The sequence below is a fragment of the Pleurodeles waltl genome, chromosome 8 (genome assembly GCF_031143425.1).
Source record: "Pleurodeles waltl isolate 20211129_DDA chromosome 8, aPleWal1.hap1.20221129, whole genome shotgun sequence".
Classification (NCBI taxonomy): domain Eukaryota; kingdom Metazoa; phylum Chordata; class Amphibia; order Caudata; family Salamandridae; genus Pleurodeles; species Pleurodeles waltl.
Window position 1 is genome coordinate 787,819,766 of NC_090447.1, and position 25,162 is coordinate 787,844,927.

Consider the following 25,162-nt stretch of genomic DNA (forward strand, 5'->3'; position numbering starts at 1 on the left):
GGACCAGGTTCTGTTACCCAGAATCCTTTGCAAACCTCAAAATTTGGCTAAAAAAACACATGTCCCTCACATTTCTGTGGCAGAAAGTTCTGGAATCTGAGAGGAGCTACAAATTTCCTTCCACCCAGCGTTCCCCCAAGTCTCCCGATAAAAATGATACCTCACTTGCGTGGGTAGGCCTAGCGCCGGCGACAGGAAACACCCCAAAGCGCAACGTGGACACATTCTAAATTTTGGAGAAAAACAGAGGTGTTTTTTGCGAAGTGCCTACCTGTAGATTTTGGCCTCTAGCTCAGCCAGCACCTAGGGAAACCTACCAAACCTGTGCATTTCTGAAAACTAGAGACCTAGGGGAATCCAAGGAGGGGTTCGGACCAGGTTCTGTTACCCAGAATCCTTTGCAAACATCAAAATTTGGCCCAAAAAACACTTTTTCCTCTCATTTCGGTGACAGAAAGTTCTGGAATCTGAGAGGAGCCACAAATTTCCTTCCACCCAGCGTTCCCCTAAGTCTCTCGATAAAAATGGTACATCACTTCTGTGGGTAGGCCTAGCGCCCACAAAAGGAAATGGCCCAAAACACAACGTGGACACAACATATTTTTTCACAGAAAACAGAGGTGTTTTTTGCAAGGTGCCTACCTGTGGTGTTTGGCCTGTAGCTCAGCCGGCCCCAGGGGGGGGGGGCAGAAATGCCCTAAAATAAATTTGCCCCCCCAACCCCCACCCTCCCCCGCCGGGAGCGACCCTTGCCTACGGGGTCGCTCCCCCTGCGTGACATTGGCGCCAAAAAACAAATCCCCGGTGCCTAGTGATTTCTGCCCCCTTGGGGGCAGATTGACTTAAAATTGCCCAATCTGCCCCCAGGGGGGCAGAAATGGTCTAAATACAATTTGCCCCCCCAGGGGAGCGACCCTTGCCTGATGGGTCGCTCCCCATCTCTAAAAAAAGAAACAACAAAAAAAAAAAACACAAATAAAAAATTGCCCTGGCGCCTAGAGTGTTCTGCCCCCCCCTCCGGGGGCAGTTCGGCCTAATAATAGGCCGATCTGTCCCCCGGGGGGGCAGAAATGGCCTAAAATAAATTTGCCCCCCCAACCCCCACCCCCCCCGGAGCGACCCTTGCCTACGGGGTCGCTCTCCCTGCGTGGCATTGGCGCCAAAAAACAAATCCCTGGTGCCTAGTGGTTTCTGCCCCCTTGGGGGCAGATTGACCTAAAATTGCCCAATCTGCCCCCAGGGGGGCAGAAATGGTCTAAATACAATTTGCCCCCCCAGGGGAGCGACCCTTGCCTGATGGGTCGCTCCCCATCTCTAAAAAAAGAAACAACAACAAAAAAAAACACAAAAAAAAAATTGCCCTGGCGCCTAGAGTGTTCTGCCCCCCCCCCCCGGGGGCAGTTCGGCCTAATAATAGGCCGATCTGTCCCCCGAGGGGCAGAAATGGCCTAAAATAAATTTGCTCCCCCAACCCCCACCCCCCCCCGGGAGCGACCCTTGCCTACGGGGTCGCTCCCCCTGCGTGACATTGGCGCCAAAAAACAAATCCCCGGTGCTTAGTGGTTTCTGCCCCCTTGGGGGCAGATTGACCTAAAATTGCCCAATCTGCCCCCAGGGGGGCAGAAATGGTCTAAATACAATTTGCCCCCCCAGGGGAGCGACCCTTGCCTGATGGGTCGCTCCCCATCTCTAAAAAAAGAAACAACAACAAAAAAAAACACAAAAAAAAAATTGCCCTGGCGCCTAGAGTGTTCTGCCCCCCCCCCCCGGGGGCAGTTCGGCCTAATAATAGGCCGATCTGTCCCCCGAGGGGCAGAAATGGCCTAAAATAAATTTGCTCCCCCAACCCCCACCCCCCCCCGGGAGCGACCCTTGCCTACGGGGTCGCTCCCCCTGCGTGACATTGGCGCCAAAAAACAAATCCCCGGTGCTTAGTGGTTTCTGCCCCCTTGGGGGCAGATTGACCTAAAATTGCCCAATCTGCCCCCAGGGGGGCAGAAATGGTCTAAATACAATTTGCCCCCCCAGGGGAGCGACCCTTGCCTGATGGGTCGCTCCCCATCTCTAAAAAAAGAAACAACAAAAAAAAAAAACACAAAAAAAAATTGCCCTGGCGCCTAGAGTGTTCTGCCCCCCCCCCCCGGGGCAGTTCGGCCTAATAATAGGCCGATCTGTCCCCCGGGGGGGCAGAAATGGCCTAAAATAAACTTGCCCCCCCAACCCCCCCCCCCCCCCCGGGAGCGACCCTTGCCTACGGGGTCGCTCCCCCTGCGTGACATTGGCGCCAAAAAACAAATCCCCGGTGCCTAGTGGTTTCTGCCCCCTTGGGGGCAGATTGACCTAAAATCGGCCAATCTGCCCCCAGGGGGGCAGAAATGGTCTAAATACAATTTGCCCCCCAGGGGAGCGACCCTTGCCTGATGGGTCGCTCCCCATCTCTAAAAAAAAAAAAAAGAACAAAAAAAAAAAACACAAAAAATAAAATGGTCCCTGGTGCCTAGAGGTTTCTGCCCCCCCTGGGGGCAGATCGGCCTAATAATAGGCCAATCTGCCCCCAGGGGGGGCAGAAAAGGCCTTCCTAAAAAAATGCCCCCCTGGGAGCGACCCTTGCCCAAGGGGTCGCTCCCTTTTGCCAATTTCAAGAAAAAAAAAAAATCCCTGGTGTCTAGTGGGGTTTCAAAAGCCGGATTGCAAGCAATCCGGCTTTTGAAACCTGTGAGAGACTTCAAAGGGAAGGAAATACATTTCCTTCCCTTTGAAGCCTCTGGGGGCCTCCCCCATGGGATTGAAAAAGAAATGCAAAAGAATTTCTTTTTCAATCGCGCTGGAAGCTCTGCTTCCAGCGCGATGGGGGAGACCCTGTGACTAATCAGCGCGCGCTCGCGCGCTGACGTCACAGGGGGGGTTGGGGGGGTCGGGGGTGGGAGGGGAAGGGCTTCCCCTTCCATCCCTGACTTGGGGGGGTGGGGGGGAACCCCACAGAGGGAGCGAGAACGCTCCCTCTGGGTTCTGTGCACAGGACGTAATGGTTACGTCCTGGGCACAGCAGCACTGTGCCTCAGGACGTAACCATTACATCCTGGGCACAGAAGGGGTTAAACTAACATTTATAGTGATTTGAAAAACAACATTCATATTCATTAACCATAGCGCATGAGTCTAGGCATATATAGCAGGCTACAACTACAGCATTAGTGCAAGTAAAGCAGTTTCCCGGATGAAAGCAAAGCGCAATGAACACTTAGGAACGTTTCAGAAAAAAAAAAAACAATTACGTCATATATTTAGGGTGTTATTGTCCAACATGTTTCGGGAGGAAATATATGACTGAGAGAGGAAAAGCTTCCATCTAAATCACACAATATTTTGTGGGAAAACGTTATTCAAAAACACTTTTTAACAGAAAATTCTCATGCTAATAGTAGGCATTGCAGAGTTTTAATTCCTCGGTTTTTCATTACTGGATTTTTTGACCTGCTTTCTTAGTTAAAAACAAAAACTTAAAACTTCTGGATTCAAGAGGAACCTCTTCCAAGGAGAAGAGCTGAAGAGCTGGGGAGAAGTGTTGTCCCTGCCTGTGACTATGCTTTGTTAGGCTATCCTGCAGTTTCTGCTTCTGCATGTGACAGGGGACAAGGATTGGAGTTTGCTGTACATTCCTGCTTGAAGAAGAATCTCCAAGGGCTTGAACTGAGCTTGCCTCCTGGTGTTGAAGTCTCAGGGACATCGAATACTTCTCTCTGCCAGCACTTGGGCTTTCTGCTGAGAGTCCTGCCTAGCAAGTGGTGCCCTAAACTGTCTCTGGGCCCTTGAAAGGTGCAGCTGGTGGAAAAGAACAGAAATTCATGCAAAGACCACTGTGCGGAGAAACTTTCGACACACCACCTGCCTCGCAGCTGATAAATGACACACAGCCAGCCTTGTGGCTAAAATCGACGCTCCACCTGCATCGCGTCTTGGGGATCAACGCAACGCGGCTGGAGAAGTTATACAAAACACCCGCAGCGGCTGCTGTTAATGACGCAAGCTCCCATGCAGCGCGGTTTCTTGGCACTGTGCGACCGGATTTCAACGCAACATCGCTGGGTGCGGAAAAGCAATGCAAAGCCTGCCTGAACCCGAGGTGCTCGCCCAGATCGATGCATTGCTCTCTGGCGAGTGGGAAGAAACGACGCACGCTGACCAACCACAGAAGGAACAACGCACGTTCTCGCTTGTGGGTGAGAAATCTACGCATCGCTGGCCTTTTTCGACACACACACTCGCCCGTGCTGCTCTATGTTGACGCTACCCAAGTACTTTTGTACGCAAACGATGTTTTCACTGTTTTCTAAGAGATTTAAGACTCTTTTGCTTTTTAAATTCGTATCTTGACTTGTGTATGTTGGAGTTTTTTTGTTTTAGTCTTGTTTCGTTTAGATAAATATTACCTATTGTTCTAAACCTGTGTTGTGTCATTTTGTAGTGTTTTCACTGAGTTACTGTGTGTGTTGATACAAATACTTTACACATTGCTTCTGAAGTTAAGCCTGCCTGCTCATGCCAAGCTACCAAGGGGAGGTGAGCGGGGGTTCACTGAGGGTGATTCTCCTTTACCCTGACTAGAGTGAGGGTCCTTGCTTGGACAGGGGGTAACCTGACTGCCAACCAAAGACCCCATTTCTAACATAGCACAAGGTGCTTTATTATTTTAACTAGTTTTACTTTATAATTTTACCACCCCTTGCTAGTTTGATCTTTCAAGGAGTAAAAAGAACTGGACTGCACTCCCTTCACCGGAGATTTCTTGAGACCTCCACAGAAAGGAGTCAAGTTGTTCAAGTTTGAGATTAATTATTGTGTTAGCTTTTAACATAAGCCATGTAACATGCAAATAATAAAATCCTCATTCTAGTGCTTTAATATAATAAGAATAGATATGAACAATTAATTAGGGTCATAAACTGGTGTACGACTGATATACAAACAAGGGCAACAGAGCACCTTAGACATGTTACTAACTCATCCTGGATGGCTAAAAAGTCAGGAAATGTAACTAAGAAAGTATTCATTGCAACTAACAAATAATTCATATGCAATTTTGGGCATGAAGACTATAACAACATAAGAAGTTCCAGAATTCTTGTCCAAGGTAATAGTAAAGTATACTGGATACAACTCTTTTATCATGTAGTTACAAAGGGCCCTTGTTTGCATGCCACATACATTAGTCTGTTAATGTGAACCATTCTTGTGACTACAAGTTTAAGGAGGGACACATTTGAAACTTCGTAGACAACTTTCACAGCACATTGGTATTCCTTGGCCACTATTCTTTTTGATAAGCAACAGGGTCTCACTAGTACAAAATGCACAAACTAGATACATGTGAAAAACGATGATACTAGAGCAAGTCAATGTGATTTAAAATTCAGAAAGCACACTATAAACGGCCAGAAAATATAATGAAGGCTATCCAATCAAAATGTCGCCAGTAGACCATACTAAAATGCTCTGTGCAAGACGTTTCAGGCTTGTTCAAGTGCTTCATCAACTTAAAAATAAACCCAATTAAAAAGTAAAATAACAATGAACTTCTAGTAGTTAAGGTGCTTCTAAAACTCGGACATGTGGCTGTCTAGATCGTGGCTGCGTGGCTTTCCATTCTTCATAAATATAGGAAACCACTGGGTTAAAAATGTAGTTGGTTTTGTGTCTACCGAATAAGTGCGTTGCGGTGTTACAATGTCTAATCTCATGCTTCATAAAAAGAGGGCGAAGAAATCTCCTCCTTGCTGGAAAGAAAAAGAGCATAGAAACATAAAGTGGATAAGGGTCTCATCACCACCTTGTAGGTAAGGGCAAGTAGAGTTCCACTAGACTTTGAACAATTCCGTGTAAAGGTATTTAAGGGAAGACACTCTAGCCTGAACTTTATGGCCAGTGCTCTCTTTATCAGTGGAAATAAATGGTCAATGTAGACCTTAAACCAGGTGTGGATGTAGTTTTCTGCAGTGTAAGCAGCAATTTACCATTGGTGCTGTTCTGAAAGCCATGCCAATAGTTCCCTTTTATTATATCTAGGGTTGAGGGTCCAATGGTATCTAGAGAGATCCAAAATACATGACAACCAATGCTGTTAAGAGTACTTGCAATATGTTTGAACCAGAGTAGCCAATAAGAATTGCTACTTTCCCAAAGTTCACTGATTGGCTTGATAATGTTGGTTTGGACCACATTCGATGCCAAAACAAGAGTGGCTGCAATGCTGCATCAGTTTCAATGCTATTCATGCCCAGTTCAAGTCTAAGTGATGGCACTGCAGTCCCAACGCCCAGTTGTAATAGGCAACACAGAAATTGATTTTCTAATATCTGGGGGCCTGTTGCTTTACTGCTCCTCTAAATATCAGCCCCATGTAGGCGTGCAGCATGAGGGTTTATCATGATTCCTGGCAATCCCGAAGCACTGAACGAATCGCTTCTTGTCCAACACTACTACTAAAATGGAAGACGGTATTTGATTGCTGGAGCATCGCACTTGACTCAACTGTTTACCCCAGGATAACTTGGAATCGAACCTTATCAAGAGAAGGTCATAAAAGCTGGCCCGGTCTAATGGCGGGTTATAACCTTGTTGTTGATGCCCTGTTCCTCCAGGGCATGGCAGAGGGCCTGACTGTCCTTAGGTACAAAGACTATTTTAAGATCGATGAATACTAAGAAGAGAGCTTATAGTTTTTCAAAAGTGTGCGTGAAGCACTCAGGCCCACATTTATATTTGGCGCAGGGCGGCACAGAAAGTCACCTTGCTGCACTGCCGTGCATCAAAGCGAGATGACAGGACTGCACCATATCTATGACATACAGCGCATTCCTTCCCTTTTCCCCTGCACTGACTCCATGGTGCAAGGGTGTCTGGTTGTAGGCAGGATTGTTTTTGACCATGGAACGCCTCACTGGTGCAGAGTAAGGCAATACAGCGATTTGCACTGCATTATCTTACTCCATCTATGAAGCCATTCAAAGCTACCCAAAGCTTGATCATCCATGCCTCGCGACTTATGGAATCCAGATTGGAATGGAGACAGAACCTCCTGGCCTTCTACCCAGGCCTCTAGCCGAGTTAACAGTAATTTAGCATAGATTGTACGTCCAAGAGAGAGGTTGGGCGGTCATTTCTTTAAACATTCCCAGGGCATTTTTTGTGCAGAAACACAATGATTACTGCTCTCCAAGAAGCTGGAACTTCCCTGAATTCCCAGACTGCACCGTAGGCAGCAGTTAGGATTGGAACCCAGATGGTTACTTTGTTGCGTTAGGTGTCAGATGGATTTTGTCCGGGCCAGGTGCTTCCATACATTTTTTATTCAAAATGGCAGCTCGAACTTCACTTTGCACAAATTCTAGGTCTGTGAGGCCAAATTTTACAAGCTGTTTCAACACTCAGGGATTGAACCCGATCTTAATCCGAATGACTGTACCATGCTGGGTTACATACATTTTTAAAATGATCAGTCCAGGCATGTGCTGTGGTGCTGTGATGCGGACTGATCAAATGCCAGCACAATCTTTCTATTGTTTTCTTGAATTGTTCCCATGAGTTTTGACCAGGCTTTGACATACAGATTTTTTTTTTTAGCCTAATCAACTGCTTTTATTATTTTCATAATGACAGCAGACGTTCACCCATTACAGAGTTCTTTCTGGAACGTAGAGCCGATGCTAGGGTGGTTTCAATAATTTAAGATTGTCAGGGTGTCAATTTAAAGCCTGGACAGCAGAATTTGTGCATCTAAATGGCGTCTTGTCCAATCTATATATTACATCAAGGAATATATCTGGAAATAGGTTATTGTCAAAAGTCAAACTGTTTACATTTATGATTTGGGTTTAGAAAACTTAACTGAGTGATAATTTTAACTCCATTATTAAAACCATTAAACTCCTGCGGAGTACCACGTTACCCATCTTCAAATGAAGTTTGATGCTTCGTAAGGCAGCAAAGTGCAAAAGATATTGAACTAAACAATTAGCAACACTACATTAGCTATAAAAAAGACATGTTCAAAAAATGCTGGCATAATTTTACCATGTACTACAACTTCCCATAAATGCACTCTGAGAAGCTGCATGGGTGATCTGTGTACTGATAGCTCTCGTATTAACCCCTTCGCTGCCAGGCCTTTTCCCCCTCCTGTGCCGGGCCTTTTTTTGCCTATTTGGGGCAGTTCGCGCTTAGGCCCTCATAACTTTTTGTCCACATAAGCTAACCAAGCCAAATTTGCGTCCTTTTTTTCCAACATCCTAGGGATTCTAGAGGTACCCAGACTTTGTGGGTTCCCTTGAAGGAGGCCAAGAAATTGGCCAAAATACAGTGAAAATTTCGTTTTTTTCAAAAAAATTGGAAAAAGTGGCTGCAGAAGAAGGCTTGTGGTTTTTCCCCTGAAAATGGCATCAACAAAGGGTTTGCGGTGCTAAACTCAGCAGCTTCCCAGCTTTCAGGAACAGGCAGACTTGAATGAGAAAACCCAATTTTTCAACACAATTTTGGCATTTTACTGGGGCATACCCCATTGTGCAATTTTTTGTGCTTTCAGCCTCCTTCCAGTCAGTGACAGGAATGGTCATGAAACCAATGCTGGATCCCAGAAACCTAAACATTTCTGAAAAGTAGACAAAATTCTGAATTCAGCAAGGGGTCATTTGTGTAGATCCTACAAGGGTTTCCTACAGAAAATAACAGCTGAAAAATAAAAATATTGAAATTGAGGTGAAAAAACCATCAATTTTTCTCTACGTTTTACTCTGTAACTTTTCCCTGCAATGTCAGATTATTGAAAGCAATATACCGTTACGTCTGATGGACTCCTCTGGTTGCGGGGATATATAGGGTTTGCAGGTTCATCAAGAACCCGAGGAACCCAGAGCCAATAAATGAGCTGCACCCTGCAGTGCGTTTTCATTCTATACCGGGTACACAGCAATTCATTTGCTGAAATATAAGGAGTAAAAAATTGCTATCAAGAAAACCTTTGCATTTCCAAAAAGGGCACAAGATAAGGTGTTGAGGAGCAGTGGTTATTTGCACATCTCTGAATTCCGGGGTGACCATAGTAGCACGTGAATTACAGGGAATTTCTCAAATAGATGTCTTTTTTACACACACTCCTATATTTGGAAGGAAAAAATGTAGAGAAAGACAAGGGGCAATAGTACTTGTTTTGCTAATCTATGTTCCCCCAAGTCTCCCGATAAAAATGGTACCTCACTTGTGTGGGTAGGCCTAGCACCCGCGACAGGATATGCCCCAAAACACAACGTGGACACATCACAGAAAACAGAGCTGTTTTTAGCAAAGTGACTACCTGTAGATTTTGGCCTCTAGCTCAGCCGCCACCTAGGGAAACCTACTAAACCTGTGCATTTCTGAAAACTAGAGACCTAGGGGAATCCAAGGAGGGGTGACTTGTGTGGCTCGGACCAGGTTCTGTTACCCAGAATCCTTTGCGAACCTCAAAATTTGGCTAAAAAAACACATGTTCCTCACATTTCTGTGGCAGAAAGTTCTGGAATCTGAGAGGAGCCACAAATTTCCTTCCACCCAGCGTTCCCCTACGTCTCCCGATAAAAATGATACCTCACTTGTGTGGGTAGGCCTAGCACCCGCGACAGGATATGCCCCAAAACACAACGTGGACACATCACAGAAAACAGAGCTGTTTTTAGCAAAGTGACTACCTGGAGATTTTGGCCTCTAGCTCAGCCGCCACCTAGGGAAACCTACCAAACCTGTGCATTTCTGAAAACTAGAGACCTAGGGGAATCCAAGGAGGGGTGACTTGTGTGGCTCGGACCAGGCTCTGTTACCCAGAATCCTTTGCAAACCTCAAAATTTGGCTAAAAAAACACATGTTCCTCACATTTCTGTGGCAGAAAGTTCTGGAATCTGAGAGGAGCCACAAATTTCCTTCCACCCAGCGTTCCCCCACGTCTCCCTATAAAAATGATACCTCACTTGTGTGGGTAGGCCTAGCGCCCGCGACAGGATATGCCCCAAAACACAACGTGGACACATCACAGAAAACAGAGCTGTTTTTAGCAAAGTGACTACCTGTAGATTTTGGCCTCTAGCTCAGCCGCCACCTAGGGAAACCTACCAAACCTGTGCATTTCTGAAAACTAGAGACCTAGGGGAATCCAAGGAGGGGTGACTTGTGTGGCTCGTACCAGGTTCTGTTACCCAGAATCCTTTGCAAACCTCAAAATTTGGCTAAAAAAACACATGTCCCTCACATTTCTGTGGCAGAAAGTTCTGGCATCTGAGAGGAGCTACAAATTTCCTTCCACCCAGCGTTCCCCCACGTCTCCCGATAAAAATGATACCTCACTTGTGTGGGTAGGCCTAGCGCCCGCGACAGGATATGCCCCAAAACACAACGTGGACATATCACAGAAAACAGAGCTGTTTTTAGCAAAGTGACTACCTGTAGATTTTGGCCTCTAGCTCAGCCGCCACCTAGGGAAACCTACCAAACCTGTGCATTTCTGAAAACTAGAGACCTAGGGGAATCCAAGGAGGGGTGACTTGCGGGGCTCGGACCAGGTTCTGTTACCCAGAATCCTTTGCAAACCTCAAAATTTGGCTAAAAATACACATGTTACTCACATTTCTGTGGCAGAAAGTTCTGGAATCTGAGAGGAGCCGGAAATTTCCTTCTACCCAGCGTTCCCCCAAGTCTCCCGATAAAAATGATACCTCACTTGTGTGGGTAGGACTAGCGCCCACGAAAGGAAAGGGCCCAAAACACAACGTGGACACATCACATTTTTTTATAAAAAGCAGTGCCTACCTGTGGATTTTGGCCTGTAGCTCAGCCGACACCTGAGGAAACCTAGCAAACCAGTGCATTTTTGAAAACGAGAAACCCAGGGGAATCCAAGATGGGGTGACTTGCGGGGCTCTGACCAGGTTATGTTACCCAGAATCCTTTGCAAACATCAAAATTTGGCCCAAAAAACACTTTTTCCTCTCATTTCGGTGACAGAAAGTTCTGGAATCTGAGAGGAGCCACAAATTTCCTTCCACCCAGCGTTCCCCTAAGTCTCTCGATAAAAATGGTACATCACTTCTGTGGGTAGGCCTAGCGCCCACAAAAGGAAATGGCCCAAAACACAACGTGGACACAACATATTTTTTCACAGAAAACAGAGGTGTTTTTTGCAAGGTGCCTACCTGTGGTGTTTGGCCTGTAGCTCAGCCGGCCCCAGGGGGGGGGGGGCAGAAATGCCCTAAAATAAATTTGCCCCCCCAACCCCCACCCTCCCCCGCCGGGAGCGACCCTTGCCTACGGGGTCGCTCCCCCTGCGTGACATTGGCGCCAAAAAACAAATCCCCGGTGCCTAGTGGTTTCTGCCCCCTTGGGGGCAGATTGACCTAAAATTGCCCAATCTGCCCCCAGGGGGGCAGAAATGGTCTAAATACAATTTGCCCCCCCAGGGGAGCGACCCTTGCCTGATGGGTCGCTCCCCATCTCTAAAAAAAGAAACAACAAAAAAAAAAAACACAAATAAAAAATTGCCCTGGCGCCTAGAGTGTTCTGCCCCCCCCCCCCCCCGGGGGCAGTTCGGCCTAATAATAGGCCGATCTGTCCCCCGGGGGGGCAGAAATGGCCTAAAATAAATGTGCCCCCCCAACCCCCACCCCCCCCCGGGAGCGACCCTTGCCTACGGGGTCGCTCCCCCTGCGTGACATTGGCGCCAAAAAACAAATCCCCGGTGCCTAGTGGTTTCTGCCCCCTTGGGGGCAGATTGACCTAAAATTGCCCAATCTGCCCCCAGGGGGGCAGAAATGGTCTAAATACAATTTGCCCCCCCAGGGGAGCGACCCTTGCCTGATGGGTCGCTCCCCATCTCTAAAAAAAGAAACAACAAAAAAAAAAAACACAAATAAAAAATTGCCCTGGCGCCTAGAGTGTTCTGCCCCCCCCGGGGGCAGTTCGGCCTAAAAATAGGCCGATCTGTCCCCCGGGGGGGCAGAAATGGCCTAAAATAAATTTGCCCCCCCCCGGGAGCGACCCTTGCCTACGGGGTCGCTCCCCCTGCGTGACATTGGCGCCAAAAAACAAATCCCCGGTGCCTAGTGGTTTCTGCCCCCTTGGGGGCAGATTGACCTAAAATTGCCCAATCTGCCCCCAGGGGGGCAGAAATGGTCTAAATACAATTTGCCCCCCCAGGGGAGCGACCCTTGCCTGATGGGTCGCTCCCCATCTCTAAAAAAAGAAACAAAAAAAAAAAAAACACAAAAAAAAAATTGCCCTGGCGCCTAGAGTGTTCTGCCCCCCCCCCCCCGGGGGCAGTTCGGCCTAATAATAGGCCGATCTGTCCCCCGGGGGGCAGAAATGGACTAAAATAAATTTGCCCCCCCAACCCCCACCCCCCCCCCCCCCCGGGAGCGACCCTTGCCTACGGGGTCGCTCCCCCTGCGTGACATTGGCGCCAAAAAACAAATCCCCGGTGCCTAGTGGTTTCTGCCCCCTTGGGGGCAGATTTACCTAAAATTGGCCAATCTGCCCCCAGGGGGGCAGAAATGGTCTAAATACAATTTTCCCACCCAGGGGAGCGACCCTTGCCTGATGGGTCGCTCCCCATCTCTAAAAAAAGAAACAACAAAAAAAAAAAACACAAAAAAAAAATTGCCCTGGCGCCTTGAGTGTTCTGCCCCCCCCCCCCCCGGGGGCAGTTCGGCCTAATAATAGGCCGATCTGTCCCCCGGGGGGCAGAAATGGCCTAAAATAAATTTGCCCCCCCCAACTCCCACCCCCCCCCCGGGAGCGACCCTTGCCTACGGGGTCGCTCCCCCTGCGTGACATTGGCGCCAAAAAACAAATCCCCGGTGCCTAGTGGTTTCTGCCCCCTTGGGGGCAGATTGACCTAAAATTGGCCAATCTGCCCCCAGGGGGGCAGAAATGGTCTAAATACAATTTGCCCCCCCAGGGGAGCGACCCTTGCCTGATGGGTCGCTCCCCATCTCTAAAAAAAAAAAAAGAACAAAAAAAAAAAAACACAAAAAAACAATTTGCCCTGGCGCCTAGAGGTTTCTTCCCCCCCTGGGGGCAGATTGGCCTAATAATAGGCCGATCTGCCCCCAGGGGGGGCAGAAAAGGCCTTCCCAAAAAATTGCCCCCCCTGGGAGCGACCCTTGCCAAAGGGGTCGCTTTGTTGCGTGACATTCGCGCGCAAAAACAAACTCCCTGGTGTCTAATGGTTTCTGCCCCCCTTGGGGGCAGATTGGCCTTATCAAAATAGGCCAATCTGCCCCCAAGGGGGGCAGAAATGGCCTAAATATATATTGCCCCGTAGGGGAGCGACCCTTGCCTAAGGGATCGCTCCCCACCTAAAAAAAAAAGAATTCATCACAAAAAAAAAAAAATGGTCCCTGGTGCCTAGAGGTTTCTGCCCCCCCTGGGGGCAGATCGGCCTAATAATAGGCCAATCTGCCCCCAGGGGGGGCAGAAAAGGCCTTCCTAAAAAAATGCCCCCCTGGGAGCGACCCTTGCCCAAGGGGTCGCTCCCTTTTGCCAATTTCAAGAAAAAAAAAAAAATCCCTGGTGTCTAGTGGGGTTTCAAAAGCCGGATTGCAAGCAATCCGGCTTTTGAAACCTGTGAGAGACTTCAAAGGGAAGGAAATACATTTCCTTCCCTTTGAAGCCTCTGGGGGCCTCCCCCATGGGATTGAAAAAGAAATGCAAAAGCATTTCTTTTTCAATCGCGCTGGAAGCTCTGCTTCCAGCGCGATGGGGGAGACCCTGTGACTAATCAGCGCGCGCTCGCGCGCTGACGTCACAGGGGGGGTTGGGGGGGTCGGGGGTGGGAGGGGAAGGGCTTCCCCTTCCATCCCTGACTTGGGGGGGTGGGGGGGAACCCCACAGAGGGAGCGAGAACGCTCCCTCTGGGCTCTGTGCACAGGACGTAATGGTTACGTCCTGGGCACAGCAGCACTGTGCCTCAGGACGTAACCATTACGTCCTGGGCACAGAAGGGGTTAAACTAACATTTATAGTGATTTGAAAAACAACATTCATATTCATTAACCATAGCGCATGAGTCTAGGCATATATAGCAGGCTACAACTACAGCATTAGTGCAAGTAAAGCAGTTTCCCGGATGAAAGCAAAGCGCAATGAACACTTAGGAACGTTTCAGAAAAAAAAAACCCAATTACGTCATATATTTAGGGTGTTATTGTCCAACATGTTTCGGGAGGAAATATATGACTGAGAGAGGAAAAGCTTCCATCTAAATCACACAATATTTTGTGGGAAAACGTTATTCAAAAACACTTTTTAACAGAAAATTCTCATGCTAATAGTAGGCATTGCAGAGTTTTAATTCCTCGGTTTTTCATTACTGGATTTTTTGACCTGCTTTCTTAGTTAAAAACAAAAACTTATCACTTCTGGATTCAAGAGGAACCTCTTCCAAGGAGAAGAGCTGAAGAGCTGGGGAGAAGTGTTGTCCCTGCCTGTGACTATGCTTTGTTAGGCTATCCTGCAGTTTCTGCTTCTGCATGTGACAGGGGACAAGGATTGGAGTTTGCTGTACATTCCTGCTTGAAGAAGAATCTCCAAGGGCTTGAACTGAGCTTGCCTCCTGGTGTTGAAGTCTCAGGGACATCGAAGACTTCTCTCTGCCAGCACTTGGGCTTTCTGCTGAGAGTCCTGCCTAGCAAGTGGTGCCCTAAACTGTCTCTGGGCCCTTGAAAGGTGCAGCTGGTGGAAAAGAACAGAAATTCATGCAAAGACCACTGTGCGGAGAAACTTTCGACACACCACCTGCCACGCAGATGATAAATGACACACAGCCAGCCTTGTGGCTAAAATCGACTCTCCACCTGCATCGCGTCTTGGAGATCAACGCAACGCGGCTGGAGAAGTTATACAAAACACCCGCAGCGGCTGCTGTTAATGACGCAAGCTCCCATGCAGCGCGGTTTCTTGGCACTGTGCGACCGGATTTCAACGCAACATCGCTGGGTGCGGAAAAGCAATGCAAAGCCTGCCTGAACCCGAGGTGCTCGCCCAGATCGATGCATTGCTCTCTGGCGAGTGGGAAGAAACGACGCACGCTGACCAACCACAGAAGGAACAACGCACGTTCTCGCTTGTGGGTGAGAAATCTATGCATCGCTGGCCTTTTTCGACACACACACTCGCCCGTGCTGCTCTATGTTGACGCTACCCAAGTACTTTTGTACGCAAACGATGTTTTCACTGTTTTCTAAGTGATTTAAGACTCTTTTGCTTTTTAAATTCGTATCTTGACTTGTGTATGTTGGAGTTTTTTTGTTTTAGTCTTGTTTCGTTTAGATAAATATTACCTATTGTTCTAAACCTGTGTTGTGTCATTTTGTAGTGTTTTCACTGAGTTACTGTGTGTGTTGATACAAATACTTTACACATTGCTTCTGAAGTTAAGCCTGCCTGCTCATGCCAAGCTACCAAGGGGAGGTGAGCGGGGGTTCACTGAGGGTGATTCTCCTTTACCCTGACTAGAGTGAGGGTCCTTGCTTGGACAGGGGGTAACCTGACTGCCAACCAAAGACCCCATTTCTAACATAGCACAAGGTGCTTTATTATTTTAACTAGTTTTACTTTATAATTTTACCACCCCTTGCTAGTTTGATCTTTCAAGGAGTAAAAAGAACTGGACTGCACTCCCTTCACCGGAGATTTCTTGAGACCTCCACAGAAAGGAGTCAAGTTGTTCAAGTTTGAGATTAATTATTGTGTTAGCTTTTAACATAAGCCATGTAACATGCAAATAATAAAATCCTCATTCTAGTGCTTTAATATAATAAGAATAGATATGAACAATTAATTAGGGTCATAAACTGGTGTACGACTGATATACAAACAAGGGCAACAGAGCACGTTAGACATGTTACTAACTCATCCTGGATGGCTAAAAAGTCAGGAAATGTAACTAAGAAAGTATTCATTGCAACTAACAAATAATTCATATGCAATTTTGGGCATGAAGACTATAACAACATAAGAAGTTCCAGAATTCTTGTCCAAGGTAATAGTAAAGTATACTGGATACAACTCTTTTATCATGTAGTTACAAATGGCCCTTGTTTGCATGCCACATACATTAGTCTGTTAATGTGAACCATTCTTGTGACTACAAGTTTAAGGAGGGACACATTTGAAACTTCGTAGACAACTTTCACAGCACATTGGTATTCCTTGGCCACTATTCTTTTTGATAAGCAACAGGGTCTCACTAGTACAAAATGCACAAACTAGATACATGTGAAAAACGATGATACTAGAGCAAGTCAATGTGATTTAAAATTCAGAAAGCACACTATAAACGGCCAGAAAATATAATGAAGGCTATCCAATCAAAATGTCGCCAGTGGACCATACTAAAATGCTCTGTGCAAGACGTTTCAGGCTTGTTCAAGTGCTTCATCAACTTAAAAATCAACCCAATTAAAAAGTAAAATAACAATGAACTTCTAGTAGTTAAGGTGCTTCTAAAACTCGGACATGTGGCTGTCTAGATCGTGGCTGCGTGGCTTTCCATGCTTCATAAATATAGGAAACCACTGGGTTAAAAATGTAGTTGGTTTTGTGTCTACCGAATAAGTGCGTTGCAGTGTTACAATGTCTAATCTCATGCTTCATAAAAAGAGGGCGAAGAAATCTCCTCCTTGCTGGAAAGAAAAAGAGCATAGAAACATAAAGTGGATAAGGGTCTCATCACCACCTTGTAGGTAAGGGCAAATAGAGTTCCACTAGACTTTGAACAATTCCGTGTAAAGGTATTTAAGGGAAGACACTCTAGTCTGAACTTTATGGCCAGTGCTCTCTTTATCAGTGGAAATAAATGGTCAATGTAGACCTTAAACCAGGTGTGGATGTAGTTTTCTGCAGTGTAAGCAGCAATTTACCATTGGTGCTGTTCTGAAAGCCATGCCAATAGTTCCCTTTTATTATATCTAGGGTTGAGGGTCCAATGGTATCTAGAGAGATCCAAAATACATGACAACCAATGCTGTTAAGAGTACTTGCAATATGTTTGAACCAGAGTAGCCAATAAGAATTGCTACTTTCCCAAAGTTCACTGATTGGCTTGATAATGTTGGTTTGGACCACATTCGATGCCAAAACAAGAGTGGCTGCAATGCTGCATCAGTTTCAATGCTATTCATGCCCAGTTCAAGTCTAAGTGATGGCACTGCAGTCCCAACGCCCAGTTGTAATAGGCAACACAGAAATTGATTTTCTAATATCTGGGGGCCTGTTGCTTTACTGCTCCTCTAAATATCAGCCCCATGTAGGCGTGCAGCATGAGGGTTTATCATGATTCCTGGCAATCCCGAAGCACTGAACGAATCGCTTCTTGTCCAACACTACTACTAAAATGGAAGACGGTATTTGATTGCTGGAGCATCGCACTTGACTCAACTGTTTACCCCAGGATAACTTGGAATCGAACCTTATCAAGAGAAGGTCATAAAAGCTGGCCCGGTCTAATGGCGGGTTATAAACTTGTTGTTGATGCCCTGTTCCTCCAGGGCATGGCAGAGGGCCTGACTGTCCTTAGGTACAAAGACTATTTTAAGATCGATGAATACTAAGAAGAGAGTTTATAGTTTTTCAAAAGTGTGCGTGAAGCACTCAGGCCCACATTTATATTTGGCGCAGGGCGGCACAGAAAGTCACCTTGCTGCACTGCCGTGCATCAAAGCGAGATGACAGGACTGCACCGTATCTATGACATACAGCGCATTCCTTCCCTTTTCCCCTGCACTGACTCCATGGTGCAAGGGTGTCTGGTTGTAGGCAGGATTGTTTTTGACCATGGAACGCCTCACTGGTGCAGAGTAAGGCAATACAGCGATTTGCACTGCATTATCTTACTCCATCTATGAAGCCATTCAAAGCTACCCAAAGCTTGATCATCCATGCCTCGCGACTTATGGAATCCAGATTGGAATGGAGACAAAACCTCCTGGCCTTCTACCCAGGCCTCTAGCCGAGTTAACAGTAATTTAGCATAGATTGTACGTCCAAGAGAGAGCTTGGGCGGTCATTTCTTTAAACATTCCCAGGGCATTTTTTGTGCAGAAACACAATGATTACTGCTCTCCAAGAAGCTGGAACTTCCCTGAATTCCCAGACTGCACCGTAGGCAGCAGTTAGGATTGGAACCCAGATGGTTACTTTGTTGCGTTAGGTGTCAGATGGATTTTGTCCGGGCCAGGTGCTTCCATACATTTTTTATTCAAAATGGCAGCTCGAACTTCACTTTGCACAAATTCTAGGTCTGTGAGGCCAAATTTTACCGGTGATGGAATCAGTGTTGTCCAAGCTGTTTCAACACTCAGGGATTGAACCCGATCTTAATCCGAATGACTGTACCATGCTGGGTTACATACATTTTTAAAATGATCAGTCCAGGCATGTGCTGTGGTGCTGTGATGCACACTGATCAAATGCCAGCACAATCTTCTATTGTTTTCTTGAATTGTTCCCATGAGTTTTGACCAGGCTTTGACATACAGATTTATTTTTTTTTAGCCTAATCAACTGCTTATATTATTTTCATAATGACAGCAGACGTTCACCCATTACAGAGTTCTTTCTGGAACGTAGAGCCGATGCTAGGGTGGTTTCAATAATTTAAGATTGTCAGGGTGTCAATTTAAAGCCTGGACAGCAGAATTTGTGCATCTAAATGGCGTCTTGTCCAATCTATATATTACATCAAGGAATATATCTGGAAATAGGTTATTGTCAAAAGTCAAACTGTTTACATTTATGATTTGGGTTTAGAAAACTTAACTGAGTGATAATTTTAAAACCATTATTAAAACCATTAAACTCCTGCGGAGTACCAAGTTACCCATCTTCAAATGAAGTTTGATGCTTCGTAAGGCAGCAAAGTGCAAAAGATATTGAACTAAACAATTAGCAACACTACATTAGCTATAAAAAAGACATGTTCAAAAAATGCTGGCATAATTTTACCATGTACTACAACTTCCCATAAATGCACTCTGAGAAGCTGCATGGGTGATCTGTGTACTGATAGCTCTCTTATTAAACTAACATTTATAGTGATTTGAAAAACAACATTCATATTCATTAACCATAGCGCATGAGTCTAGGCATATATAGCAGGCTACAACTACAGCATTAGTGCAAGTAAAGCAGTTTCCCGGATGAAAGCAAAGCGCAATGAACACTTAGGAACGTTTCAGAAAAAAAAAAAACAATTACGTCATATATTTAGGGTGTTATTGTCCAACATGTTTCGGGAGGAAATATATGACTGAGAGAGGAAAAGCTTCCATCTAAATCACACAATATTTTGTGGGAAAACGTTATTCAAAAACACTTTTTAACAGAAAATTCTCATGCTAATAGTAGGCATTGCAGAGTTTTAATTCCTCGGTTTTTCATTACTGGATTTTTTGACCTGCTTTCTTAGTTAAAAACAAAAACTTAATGGGAAACAAGAAAGTTTGCAAAGTCCACTAAAAACACTTCCCGACATAGGAGTAGTTGATGATTCATCATTTTGATCCCATTTGAAAAACACAGAAAAAAAGCACAGTGTTGTCATATAAAGCAACTGAGAAGAAGATTAGTGTGTTCAAAACAACTCATTTTTATGCAGGTAGGTGAATTCCATTTAGCAGATTACCAAGAAGAGCTTTCTAGAAAGCTCCAGTTATCGTATTGCTTAATACAGAGCAAGTGGCATATTTACAAACATTTCACCTAATGCAGCGCAGTGTGTAACTTCTGTGATTCGTTGCATGAACAGTGCCATATTTTCAAAGATTCTGCTCTCTCCTAGCTCCAACACAGGCACTCGTGCGTCACGGTGCAAAGGTGCCTGCGCTGTGGTCAAGACAGATTTATTCAGGAAGGGATACTTTTTGAAATAACGTAGAGAAATAAAGATATTTCTCCTCATTACACTAGCCTCAGATAGGCGCACTGTTTTGGTGTAAACCCATGTTAACAAGTCTTAAATATGGGTTTGCATTAAGATACATGCGTGGATGCACGTGAACACCCATGTATTGCCTACCTGACGCAACTTAATATATAGAAAAACCAGAATATGCTAAATTTATAAATAAAATAGCAAAGGGAATATTATACTGAAAAATTACAGATTTTGCTCCATCCGTACAGTCATAACAATTGTGTGTTGAAGATGATCAGTGAGGACTGTGTTTCCAATAATTTGAATAATATTGAATTTTAAAGTATTTTAGTACACTATGATGATTTAGCCATCTCTTCCATTTCAGTAAAGTCACTTGCATTTTACATCTTAATGGATTTGAATCTTATAGCACTTTATAGGGATTTTATATGCATTACAGTTTTAATGGATTTGTGAAACTCAGCGGACTTGACTTTCATTTGCATTTTGAAGACTTTATGCATTCTTGTCTGCCCTACCTTTCACCTGCACTTTATATCTTAATGGATTTAAAACTTTTAGCACTTTATAGGGACTTTATACTCTCAATAGTTTTAACGGATTTATGTAAAGTGTTAAGCATTTGTGTTGAAATTTACTGGGGTTGATTTTAATTATGCATTCTGAAGAACGTATTTATTTAATTTGCTTTCCCTTTTTCTTCCTCCCTCTCCTTTTGCTAAGATTTTAACTAATCATGCAAATAAAGACTCATAGATTGATGAAAAAATTGCTATCTTTAGTACTTGTAAACCAATCAAATATCGATCACTAATTAACTAGTGCTTCTCAAAATGTCCTTTCTAACAATAGCATGTTTAAGGTAAATACATTAGTGTACAGTTAACCGTGTGTGTTAATTTCAAGTCAGATGTTTCATGTTATGTTTATACAAAAGAACAATTGTGCAATGTGCTGTTTAGTTGTCTAAAATGAAAAATAGTGTGTAACCCTGAATGAAAATGAAGGCGCGCACTAATGAGATTAAAGAAGAATATCCCTTGTAAAAGTCTCAAGAAAATACAGGAGAGGGGATCTATAGTTTTTCCTAATACAGTATACCTTCTCAACCCTATTTCTTGTTCCCAAAACTTACTTCAATGAGGTGTTCCACCTCTACCCAGACCCACATATCCTAGTCAGATCTAATAAAAAAGTTCCACTTAATGCCTCCCCTCCCTCCTTCCCCCCAAGTACCCTATGCCAATATAAGGGCAAGGAGCCTAGATAGCGACCTTTTCTTTAAAAAAAAAATGTGCTCAGGTCCTGAGTTGTTCCTGTCAGGTAAACGCTAAGAGGCTGGGCCTCTTGGGGTTGTTTTTGTTCCCTTTCATTTGTTGCCCTGTCTTGGCATGGTACTGGGCGCTTTGCTGGAGTTTTCGGGATTGGTGACCTGGAGGTGCTAGGGTCTGCTGGGCTTACCTTTATGCCATCGGTCCTGTGGCTGCTGCCTTTTCCATACTCTACTCTTGGTGTGTGCTCACACTTTGCACTTGCTGGGCTTGTGGGCATTGTTTTGTTTGGAGCCTCGGCCTGGCATTCTCCCTCCTGAGGTGCCAGTGGGCACCCATTGGTACCCTTGCATCCGCCCTGTACTCCCTACAGGATCCGGGTCGGGGCTTCCCTGCAGCAGGCTTCTCCCCAAGCTGTGACAGGGGCAGTCCAAGTGCTTTCCAGTTGAGAAGAAGTGACTCTGGTCTGCACTGCATCAGCATTTCATTGGTGCTGCTTTTCGTGGCACTTATTCCGTGTTTCGGGACGGTAGTGAACCAGTCTTGTGGTTCAGAACACTTCTCTGCCTTGCGGGTGCCGGTCTCTCTCAGTGTCTTCATGGCAGAGTTGCTTTTGCGCACTTATGCAGTGGGAGGTTGGCCAGGCCTTGTTTCCAGTTGTTATGGAAACAGGCTTCCCCTGGATTTGTATTTTCTCCGCTATTCTTTGGACCCTCGGGTTTTCTGGCTTGGTTTTGCTTCAGGTGGTACATGATGTGCTTTCAATGTGAATAAAAATGAAGAAACAACCTATACATTGTCTTTATTTATCAATTTTTTGTTCTCTGTTTCCCATCTGGGATGTTTCATTGCAACAAAAAAAAATACTAACCTAAGGGCTGCTGGGTTACTTTTGTGCTTTACTGTCTTTGCCTGTTTCTTTTTTTGCAGGGTTTTTGTGCAGGCTTTGGTCCGGTCTTCCTGGGGTCCTTTGTGTCCTTATATTCGGTTTGTTCTCTCTAGTTCTGTCATTTTCATCATGGATCACAGTAAGAAGTCAGCTAAGCGCCACCATTGCTCCAGTGATGCACAGGAAGGGGGGAAGCATCCTTGGTCTGAGGAGGTTCTTCCTGGGTCCTGCCATGGCCGTGGTCTTTCGGAGGATCAATTTCAACTGCTTCTGACCTCTCTCTCTGATTCCATTTTGAGGTCTAAAGACTCTGGGGGTATGCGTTATTCTCTCTCTTCACCTACCTCTTCGGTCCCCTCTTTTGTGGTGTGCTCTCCTCCTTCTTTCCCTTCTTGGCCTTCTCCAGACTATGAAGAGGATGTTGACTCTCCAGTCATTCCAAGTTTCTTCAAAGGGTGGATCTTTTTGCCCTATTTTGGTGACAACCTGGGTATTCCTATGGTAGATGATGTTCCTGGATCCAGTTTTGGTCTTTTCCAACCGTTTTCATTCCCGTCCTTCTATTTCATTAGCAGTTAACAAGGAGGCATTGAATCTTCTTCTGCGGGAATGGAAGGACCTGTAGAAGGCAGACCACCCTGGGTTTTTGACCCACGTTTATCCTCTGGCTAAGGGTGATGTTGAGTTCCCCTCTTCTTTAAAGATTGATCCATTCTTTCTCATTTAGCTGGTCGCCCGTCTATTTTGTCTGAGGAAGTTTCCATTTCAGATTTTGTGGACCGTAGAGAGGAGGCCTCTTTGAAAAAACCCTTTTTGGGCCTAAAACTGGTGCTTAGGGCTGCTATTTATGTGGTGTACGCCGCTCAATCTTTGGTCAACGACTTCCATTCTCTAACTCTGGTTTTGCAGTAGAGTGTTGACTGTGCATCCTTTTTTTGCAGATAGAGACTCAGGCCAAGTTTCTGACAGATGTATCTTGTGATATATTGAAAGCTTCTGCTTCTGCCATGGCTTCTTCTGTTTCAGCCCGCCGATATGTGTATCTGCATGATTGGAAGATGGATTCAGCCCAGAAGTCGAGGTTATTGCATAAACCCTTTACTGGCAGTCGCCTTGTTGGTGATGATTTGGAACCTATGCTTTATAAAGCCTTCAAAAGCCAGAAGCAACTGTTTTGGTCTCACTTCAGGATTGAGTCATCAAGAAAGGCTCCTTCACAGAGACGTTGGTCTCGCTCCAGGATTGAGCCATCAAAGAAGGCTCTTTCACAGAGACATTCTCGGGGTTTCCCTGGACACTTCCATTCCAATTCTAAACGGTCTTCCTCTTTTCCTGCTGTCCTTTCTCTGAGCCTCCTCCTCCTCTACTCACGAAGGCTGGAAGTGGTCCTGACTATTCTGCCCTTCCAGTATGAGGTCATTTTTGCAATTTTTCGTCCTACCTGGGAAAGTCATATTTCAGATGCTTGGGTTTTACTTATCATTTCTGAAGGCTATTCTTTGGACTTTGAAAGCCTACCTTCACCTTTGGCCACTGTGGAATCCCTTTCAGCAGTTTAGCCCTGTCTGTCCTGTCACAGGAAATTGGTATGTTGTCAACAAATGAGCTGTGATCCCTGTCCCCAGAGGGACAGCAAGGAAAGGGGTTTCACTCATCGGTCTTTCTGGTTTCCAAACCTGTGGGAAAGGTTCTGCTCATTTTCAATCTAAAACAACTGAATCAGTCCCTCAGGAAAACTCGGTTCAAGATGGACACCTTGCAGTGCATTATTCCACTGGTTCATCCAGGGGAATGGCTAGCCTCCTTGGACTTAAGAGACACACATCTTCACATTCCCATTGCTTGTTTCCGTCAACAGTTTCTCCACCTCGGTGTGAATGGAGTCCATTGGCAGGTCCAGGTCCTTCCCTTCGGGCTGGCCACCTCGCCCAGGGTGTTAACCAAAGTCATGGCCCCCCTGGTGGCTTATCTTCATGGACTGGGAGTGATGATTCATCCCTATCTGGAGGATTGGCTCATCCACAGTCCTCTTCTGTCTGTGCTCCAATCCCAGATTATGCTGGTGTGCGAAAATCTGTAGCACTTTGGCCTCCTGGTGAATTGGGATCCGACCTCGTCACAGGATCTCCAGTTCATCCGGTCTCATTTCCAGATGGATGTGGGCAGAGTCAGTCTTCCTTGGGACTGCATGCTGGTGCTGCACATGCTGCTCTGGTCTCTGGGTTGGAATAGTACAGTGACGGCTCGAGAATGACTGCAAGTTGAAGGTCACATATAATGTTGTCTTTCACATCTACTTTGTTTTTTTGTTTTGTTCCTGTCTGGGTTTGGTTGTCCTGGTTCATGTTGTTGTTTCTTTTCTTTGAGGCAACCTGCATCTTTGTTGTCCATTAGGCTCGTCCTTCAACAGCTCTCTCATTGGACCCCACATCTTCAGTCATTGGACTCTCTGGTCCCAATGTCCCCCCACATTTGGAACTTGCTCCAGGGGTGGCTCGATCCCTACAAGTTGACCAGGGGTTTTCCTCTAGCTTTCCCTCCTCCGACTGTGATTACTACTGATGCCAGAAATAGGGGATGGGGTGCTACTTTGGACTCTCTGTGGGTCAAGGAGATTTGGTCTCCTCAGGAGAGCAGGCTTTATTTGAATTGGAAGGAGCTGAAGGCAATTTATTTGGCCCTGTTGCTTTTTCCCACCTTAATCGGAGGTCACGGGGTGATCATGTGGACGGACAACACAGTGGCCAAATCCTACATCAGCAGGCAGTCAGGCATGGGGTCTCACTCCCATGCCTCTCTGGCTTTTCAGGTGGGGTGCTGGGTGGAGTCTCACCTCTCCATGTCAGCAACATATATTCGTGGGAAAGACAATGTTCTGGCCGACAGACTCAGCAGGGTTTTTCCTTCTTCCCTAGAATTCTTTCAGGATCTAGGTATTTTCACTCAACTATGCCACAGGTTCAGTTCTCCTCTAGTGGACCTATTTTCTTTGGCAGAGAGTTCTCTCCTTCCCAGATTTTTCTCAGGTCCCCAGAATCACGGGGGGT